The sequence below is a fragment of the Andrographis paniculata genome, unplaced genomic scaffold, assembly GCF_009805555.1.
Source record: "Andrographis paniculata isolate CXL003 unplaced genomic scaffold, ASM980555v1 Contig32END, whole genome shotgun sequence".
In the NCBI taxonomy this organism is placed as follows: domain Eukaryota; kingdom Viridiplantae; phylum Streptophyta; class Magnoliopsida; order Lamiales; family Acanthaceae; genus Andrographis; species Andrographis paniculata.
Window position 1 is genome coordinate 1236421 of NW_026137565.1, and position 7839 is coordinate 1244259.

The window sequence follows — 7839 nt, forward strand, 5'->3', positions numbered from 1 at the left end:
GTGGTATAGGCGATCAGCTTTCGAATTGCAAATGGATGCAGATGGCATTCGAAATCGATGCAAAAAATGTTTGGACTAATGCAGAAGTTGTATAGACTGATACAAAAATCTCCTAGGCTAATGCACAAGTCGCCTGGATTGATGCATAAATCGCCTAGGCTAATGCAGAAGTTGTCTGAACTAATGCAGAAATCATCTGAACTACTAAAAAAGTTTTCCGGAGTACTGCAGGAGTCATCCGGATTGATGCGAAAGTCATTTTCATTGATGCAAAAGTTGCCCGGGTTAATGCAGAAGTTGCCTAGATAGAAGACACATAATCCAAATAGGTGTACAAGTGGTGACAGATGATTGCAAAAGGTTGGACGTGTTTTTCAGGAGGTCTGGGTGTTGTTAGATGTATTTCCAAAAAGCGGGGCGCTGCCAGATATATTTTGGATAGTTTGGGTGCAATAAGAAGTATTTACAATGGCCTGACGTATTTTCAGATATATTTACAAAGGCCCGGGTGTGTTTTAAGAAGGTGGGGCGCTGCCAAATATATTTTATATAGTACGGGCATTGTCATATATATTTTCCATAAGACAGGGTGCTGCCAGATATATTTAATATAGTCCGGGTGCGTAAAATATATTTTTCAAAAGGCAAGGTGCTATCGGATGTAATTTTTCAAATGTACGAGTGTATTTTCAAATATAATTTTTAAGGTCTGGGCGTGTTTTTATAGTTTGAGAAGGTTGAGCATATTTTCAGATATTTTTACAAAGGTCTGGCCGTGTTTTACAGAAGAAAGGGCACCCCCAATATTACAATATTATATTTATTTTATTTTATCATATCTAAATTAAGAAGTTCAATGGTTTTTAATTTTAGAAAGTTAGAAAATAACTTAGAAAATTATTTAATTATGATTATTTTTCATATAGAAGAGTTGCATCTCTTCACATTGTTAATATAGCACAACGCCGTGTTCGATTCGTAAGACAACTTTTAGATTCTATTAATAGGTTGATGTATGCTTTGTAAAACTCCGATTCCAAGATCTCAATCAAACTTTAATTTCTTTTACTTTTCTGCAATTTATATAATTTTTCGCACTTCCTAATTCTTCTCTAACTTTTCTTACTATCAAACATTTAAGCACTACGTTTGGTATAAATTAAGGATTTAATTATTCTAAATCCTTCGGAAAGAAGCCATTGGTTATCATCAGTTGAAAATTGTTAACCCACTTTAACATTTTGGCACGCCTAGTGGGACAATAACTTTTTCATCATGGAAAATCATTTCGAATTCATCAGATTACAATCAGATAGACTTGTACATCACCTGATGGCTCATTCAGAAATAATAATATCAACGGAAGAAACCAATGTCGTCCACACGACATCCTCAGGTCTTCCACCACATCCAACATCTATCCTGGAAGAATTCATTCCAACTCGGATGGAGAGGCCAGCACCATCTAATGGCCAGGAAGCATCAAACTTGGCCACCTACGGCAATACGGCCGTACTATCCGAAGGAATTTGCTAGTAACTCATCCATATTTTTTGGCTACATAAGCACAAGCATGACCCAAACTTATAGTGTACCTCAAAACACAGGGAGCGCCGAGCTATTATGCTCCAGCGCCCATACACAGTGGGAACCATATCTGTAGCTCACTCATCAACAATGGATCATTCCACCATACAACAATATCCTTGAAGCCGCGCCTTACGTTCACCAGTAGAATGATGCAAGATGTTGTACGCCAACACCTTGGTGTCCAAAGCCAAGGGCTGCACGGACTTGCATACCTGAATCCCTTTCTAGACTGGGTAGAACGCAATTATCCATTCCCTAATATTTTCCGGAGAAGATGACCAGTCATCTGTTAAGCATATGACCGGATTCACAATCCTAATTAGGGAATTATCCCTTAATAAATTTTACCAACTATAGTTTTTTTTGTTAAATCTTACAAGGACTGTCTTTACAGTGTATTCCTCCCTCCGTACTAACTCCATACATAACTGAACTTAGATTGAGTGAGAATTTCATGACAGATTTTACAGCCCCATTCCGGAGATTATGCTCACAAATCTTATGGAAACAAAACATAAATTTGGAGAATCAGTGATCGAAGAATTTTGGAGATTTTTTAAAAAAATATCTTTTAAGATACAAAAAATAGATATATGTATAAAATGAAAATAGTGTCGTGTGTGTTTGTATAGTAACTCCAAAATTCTTCGTAAAAAATAAAAAATCTCTTTAACCGGTGAGTGTCCGGGTCGAACTCAGGGAATATGCGAATATTCTATATTTAATTAGAAAAAGTGCAATGAGTTAATGCAATCGAAGAAACTGAAAAGATAAATTGCAAAAATTAAATCTAATTAAAAAGCGATAAAATATACATATCTCGAAAAGGATGAAGCGAGGCGTTTGTGTCTGACTTTTACGTTCTTTAATGGCTAGATTTCCATGGATGAAATGAGCGGGATGACGATGGCGTGATAGCGAAAAATATATGTATAATTGCGGGGCGGCTCGGAGGAATGAACGTGATCGCATTTGCTCGCTTAAGCTGATTATCGACTCGGTTGGTACTTGACCTTAGGGAATTTACAACGAGGCTTTAGCAACACCCGACGAAAAACATTATAAACAAGAAACTCTACTGTCACTAGAGATTTCTGTGACCCAATAGACCACCGTCTATGCCCCATGAATTATTCTTCTTCCAACCGTTCCGCTAGTGGCTCTACCCCTCTGATACATCTCTTTAATCGAAATCGAATTCAGAACAGCAACTAAGCAGGTCGACAATGCTCCCGCGTACTTAGCTACGTTGAACTACCCGGAATCTGCTTTTGGCACGAAACATGGCTGAAATAGTCGATTCTTCTATCGCCCTTCCGCAACCTTGTCGAAATCCAACTTGAACAATTCAAATCGAACATGGAATTTTTGGATGAAGGTGAGGTGGAGAAATATGATAGGAATTCTACTAGCTAAAATAATATGCAGGAATTAAAAGAAAAAGGGGGAGAAAATCGGTTTGCTCGCGACACAAAATCGAAAATCCCGTATTATTAAACTAGATAAAAATATGGGAGAAAATAAATGGAGAAAATAGAGTGTATGGAATTTGTATTATTGTGTATATATGGTGTGTATATATATGTATGGTGTATATATTTAGAGGGGATATTTATAGGGGAAAAGCTTTTAGAAGCTTGGCGGTTACAACCACCAATAAATAACTACTTCTAAAAATAACTACTAACTACCTCTAAAAAAATAACCATAAATAACTAATTCTAAAAATAGCTACTACTATAACTACTAATAACTACCTATTTTCTAGAAGGTTCTATAATAAAAATTACACAAAAATAGCCAAAAATTGGCTAAAAAGTAGTGCATGAATTTAATTAAGGGAGCTGGGAGAGTGTAGTAAATGCAGGAGCTGAGGATGTAGGAGACATAAATATAGCGGAATTCTGTGCAGGAATTATTGTGGCGGTGCAGTAAATGCACCGCTGACCAGCGGCAATAAATGCAGCAAGAATTAATGCAGCCGCCGCTTCGCTCACTTCCACGTATAGCCTTCCGCTCCGTTCACATTCCGTGTCAGCTGCCGCTTGCCTTCCGTTCCAGCCGCCATCGCTTTGCTCACTTCAATGCCAAAGTTTCCGTGCAGCCGTCGCTTATTTCCGTGCAGCGTCGCTTGTTTCCGTGTTCATAAATACAGCCGCCGCTCGCCTTCCGCGCTCGCTTGCCTTCCGCGCTTGCGCACTCCTATGCAGCTGCCGCTCATTTTCCGTTCCAGCCGCCGCTTGCCTTCCGCGCTCGCGCACTCCTATGCAGCCGTCGCTTGCCTTCCGTGTCAGCCGTCGCTCACCTTCCGTATCAGCCGTCACTTGCCTTCCGTCTTCCGCGCTCGGTTGACTTTGAGTTTCGCGGTTTGACTTTATGGCGTTGACCGTTGACTTTTGTTGACTTTCACGCCAGTGACTGTTTTTTCGCTTCTGAAGCTATTATTTCACTTTTTAAGGCCAATTTTGGACTCCCATATCAGTTTTCAAGCATTATTTCACCTATATAAATAGAACATCTTATAAATATTTATTGAAATAAATAATACTTATTAAATAAAATTAATTAGTTAAAATTAAATACTTAAATAGCACATAAATAATGCCAAAAAATATAATTCAAGAAACACATCAATTAATTTAATTTATACACCAAAATAATTATAAATTATACTTAAAAACTAATAATTTAATATTATACAAATAAGATGAAATGAATACAATTATTAGAATAAATTAACATAAAAACTATCAAAATTCGACATAAACAAATAATTAAATAAATAATATAAGCTATAAAATATGGCAAAATCAAGAGTTATCAAACTCCTCACACTTAACCTTTATTCGTCCTCGAATAAATTCAATTAATGAAATTAAACCAAGTATTTTCTAAATAAGGACTCAATATTGTCGGCAATATCAACGGTGGTGTGTAAACGAATCTTAGTAAGGACTCAATATTGTCGGAAATATCAACGGTGGTGTGTAAACGAATCTTAGCTAAAGTTCAGGTCCTTAAGCCATTTACGCGATATTGCTCATCTGCAAAGATTCGAAATTATGTCTCCCGAAATATTTTCAAACCTAAGTGCTCGGAGTAGCTTCTAAAAATGATGCGACGACTCAAAACTTTAAATAAACCGCCATAATAAATCATAAATTAAGAAACAAAGCGGCCCGGTAGACATTGCTACCGATAATAAATTAATTTTGACATTTTTTTGCGTCGATTTTTTTTTTTTTGCCAAGTCAAGTTGCATATAAAGATAATCGGCATCCTCCTCACACTATTCGTTCGTCAATCCCATTTTTAAGGAAACTTAATTCATCCTTTCCGCTAACAAGCGCAACTAAATAGACGAAAGTTCTAAAAATTAGTCTAAGTATGGAATAAATGAAACGAATGAGATATCAACCAACTTTATCAAAATCCCAATTTATACTCATACTCAAAAGAATTTCAATTATTGAATAGATTCAATTTCAAACTCAAATTAAGCACAATGAAAATCGATTGACTCGAGAAAATAACATATTTCACGACTAATTTTATTTTAAAGAAATAAATTAAATATTATAAATAAAATAATTTAATTCATATAAATTACACAAGAATAAATTACACAAAATAAATTAATCGATATAAATTAAAGAACATAAATTAAAAATCAATATGAATAATTTAAGCCAAAATAAATTAATTAGCATATATTATTTATTACGGCTGAGAATACACATTATTATAAAATTAAAACTAGAATTAAACTACGGCTAAACAAAAGCATACAAATAATCAACATCCTAAACTAATGATCTCAAGAAAAATAGACTACAACCTACTAATCTTAAAATTAAGCCAAACAAGTACTCAAATAAATATCCATTGAACAACCCTATATTTGCTATAAATAAAAACAATAAATAATTCATAAAACAACAATTATCCTAATAGAATTTAAAGAATGGCAGCAAAGCCTGGGAAAAGACTAAATTCTAAAACAATATATAAACTTTTGACACTAGATTATTGAAATACTAACAACACACAAAATATTAAACTAAACGGATTAATTAAATACATAATTAATTAAGTAAACAAGCAAGCATGCTGCAAGTTGTTTATCTAAAAAAAACAAGTAACATGGACTAAAATCAAACATAGAAGTAAACTACCCGACACATTAATTCAAACAAGCAGGCTGTTCATGCTAATTATCTAAATTAATAACGTGAACTAAACTAAAACTAACACAGAGCTAGACTAACCAATAAGTTAAACCAACCAAGCTGGTTTCAACAATTGACAGCAAGACAAAATTAAAAACTCAAACTATGCAACAAAATTGGGGTAATATATTACATTACAGAAAAGCTAAGCTACATCATTTACAAATTCGAATAATATTGATACCAAACCAGCAGCCTAAACTATAATAACTACATAACACAAACTTAATGATGCACTATATAGAACTAATGCTATAATAATAACTAAGCCAATTATGCTAACTACTAATCACAACAGCCTATTTCTAAGACTAAGTTACTTAGACTATGAACAGAACTTACAACTAACTGATCTATCTACACAATAAGCTAAACTATTCTATCATTACTTCTAAACCAATCTGAAAATTAACCTAATACAACTATATTACAACTACTAATTTATCTAAGTAACACATATTCTGCTATCTAACAAGTTCGCAATCAATAAATAAGCCGGCATAAATAATCGATAAGGGAATCAAGAACTTCCCTGATTCATGTCTTGCAGCCTGATTTTTGTTCAAAATTTTTGGTGGCGCCGATGACTTCCCTCCTCACACTTGAATTGTTGTTCGCCCTCGAACAACCTTGAGTAAGCTCGGTAGGGACTGCAATAAAAACAAACATTATTTTCAACAGAGAAAGATTAGATACAATCACATTATTTGTCAAAGAATTCAAGAGATAAAAGACAGTAAAACTCCCTTTTCAAAGTTACATAAGTCTTCTTGCTTCGGAATTTTCAAAGCAGCCTCCTCCTTAGCGTCAATTCACCACGGAATGAATCTGAAAATTTCAGATTTTGCAACCACCAGTAGCTGTTGTATGCAGATTTTTATCGAATGCCCTCAATTATCAATCCTCAAATCAAATCAATCCAACACAGCCTGCAATCAGCCCTGGGAGGTTGTTCGTGTCTTGTCTAAATTACCGATTAATCCTAAAATCATCATAAGAAATAAACTCACAACTCATCTTACTCAAATCTCCTAGACACAGTCTACAATTCACCAATCAAATACCAATTATGTATACACACTCGACAACTAATTCCAATCTAACCCAAATCCAAATTCCAACATAATTTAATTCAATCACAACTAAATCCTAAATTAAATATCAGAAGGAGCATAATTAACATAATTACAAGAGGTAAAATCCATCCCATAGCAGCCCCTGCAAATTTTCAGATTATTAGTATTATGTTCGAAATTAAGAAATTCTATGAAAATAGGCAAGAGAAGGTGAAATTGAATAATACAACCTTTCTTCCAATGTGTACTGGTGGATTCGTAGGCAGCTAGAATTGGAGCAAGTGGTGTGGTTGGCTTCATCGTCGTCGGTGGGAGAAAAGAGGTTACGATAAAGAAATTGGGGGAACTTGCGGTAAAAGAATTAGGGCTTGACGAAATTGAAAGAAATCGGGTGTGAAATTCAGATTTTTCTCAGAATTAGGTGATGAAGATGACGGAAGGAACGAAGAGATTGAAGGCGTAAGTAGCTAGGGCTTACTGAAATGGCGAAAATTTTAGGGAAGAAAGTACTGGGTGAACGATGGAAAAAAGGAGAACGATGAAAAAGGGAGAGAAATAATTTGGGGAAGAAAGAATATACAAATAAAAATCTTCTTACCTGGAATTACCGACTATTGATTTGAAATCTGAAATCTCTTTAGCCCAAGATTATGATTTGGGATTTTCTTAGTAGGCGCCGTGGAACAAAATGAACTTTTGCCCAAAATAAAGAAGAATAAATTCATAGCTTCGCTTGCAGGAGGGGCTGGTCTGCGTCCCTTCGCTGCACTTGCCTGAAATTGGCTTCGCTTGCAGACCCGTTCACATCTCCCCCGCTTGTTTTCGTCGCTTCGCTTGCACACAGAGACATTAATGCCGCTTCGCTTTGATTCTATTTCAAACTTCAGATGAACTGATCCTTTGAATGGCATTGGGTGAAGAAGAAAACAAAATTAATTAAAAAA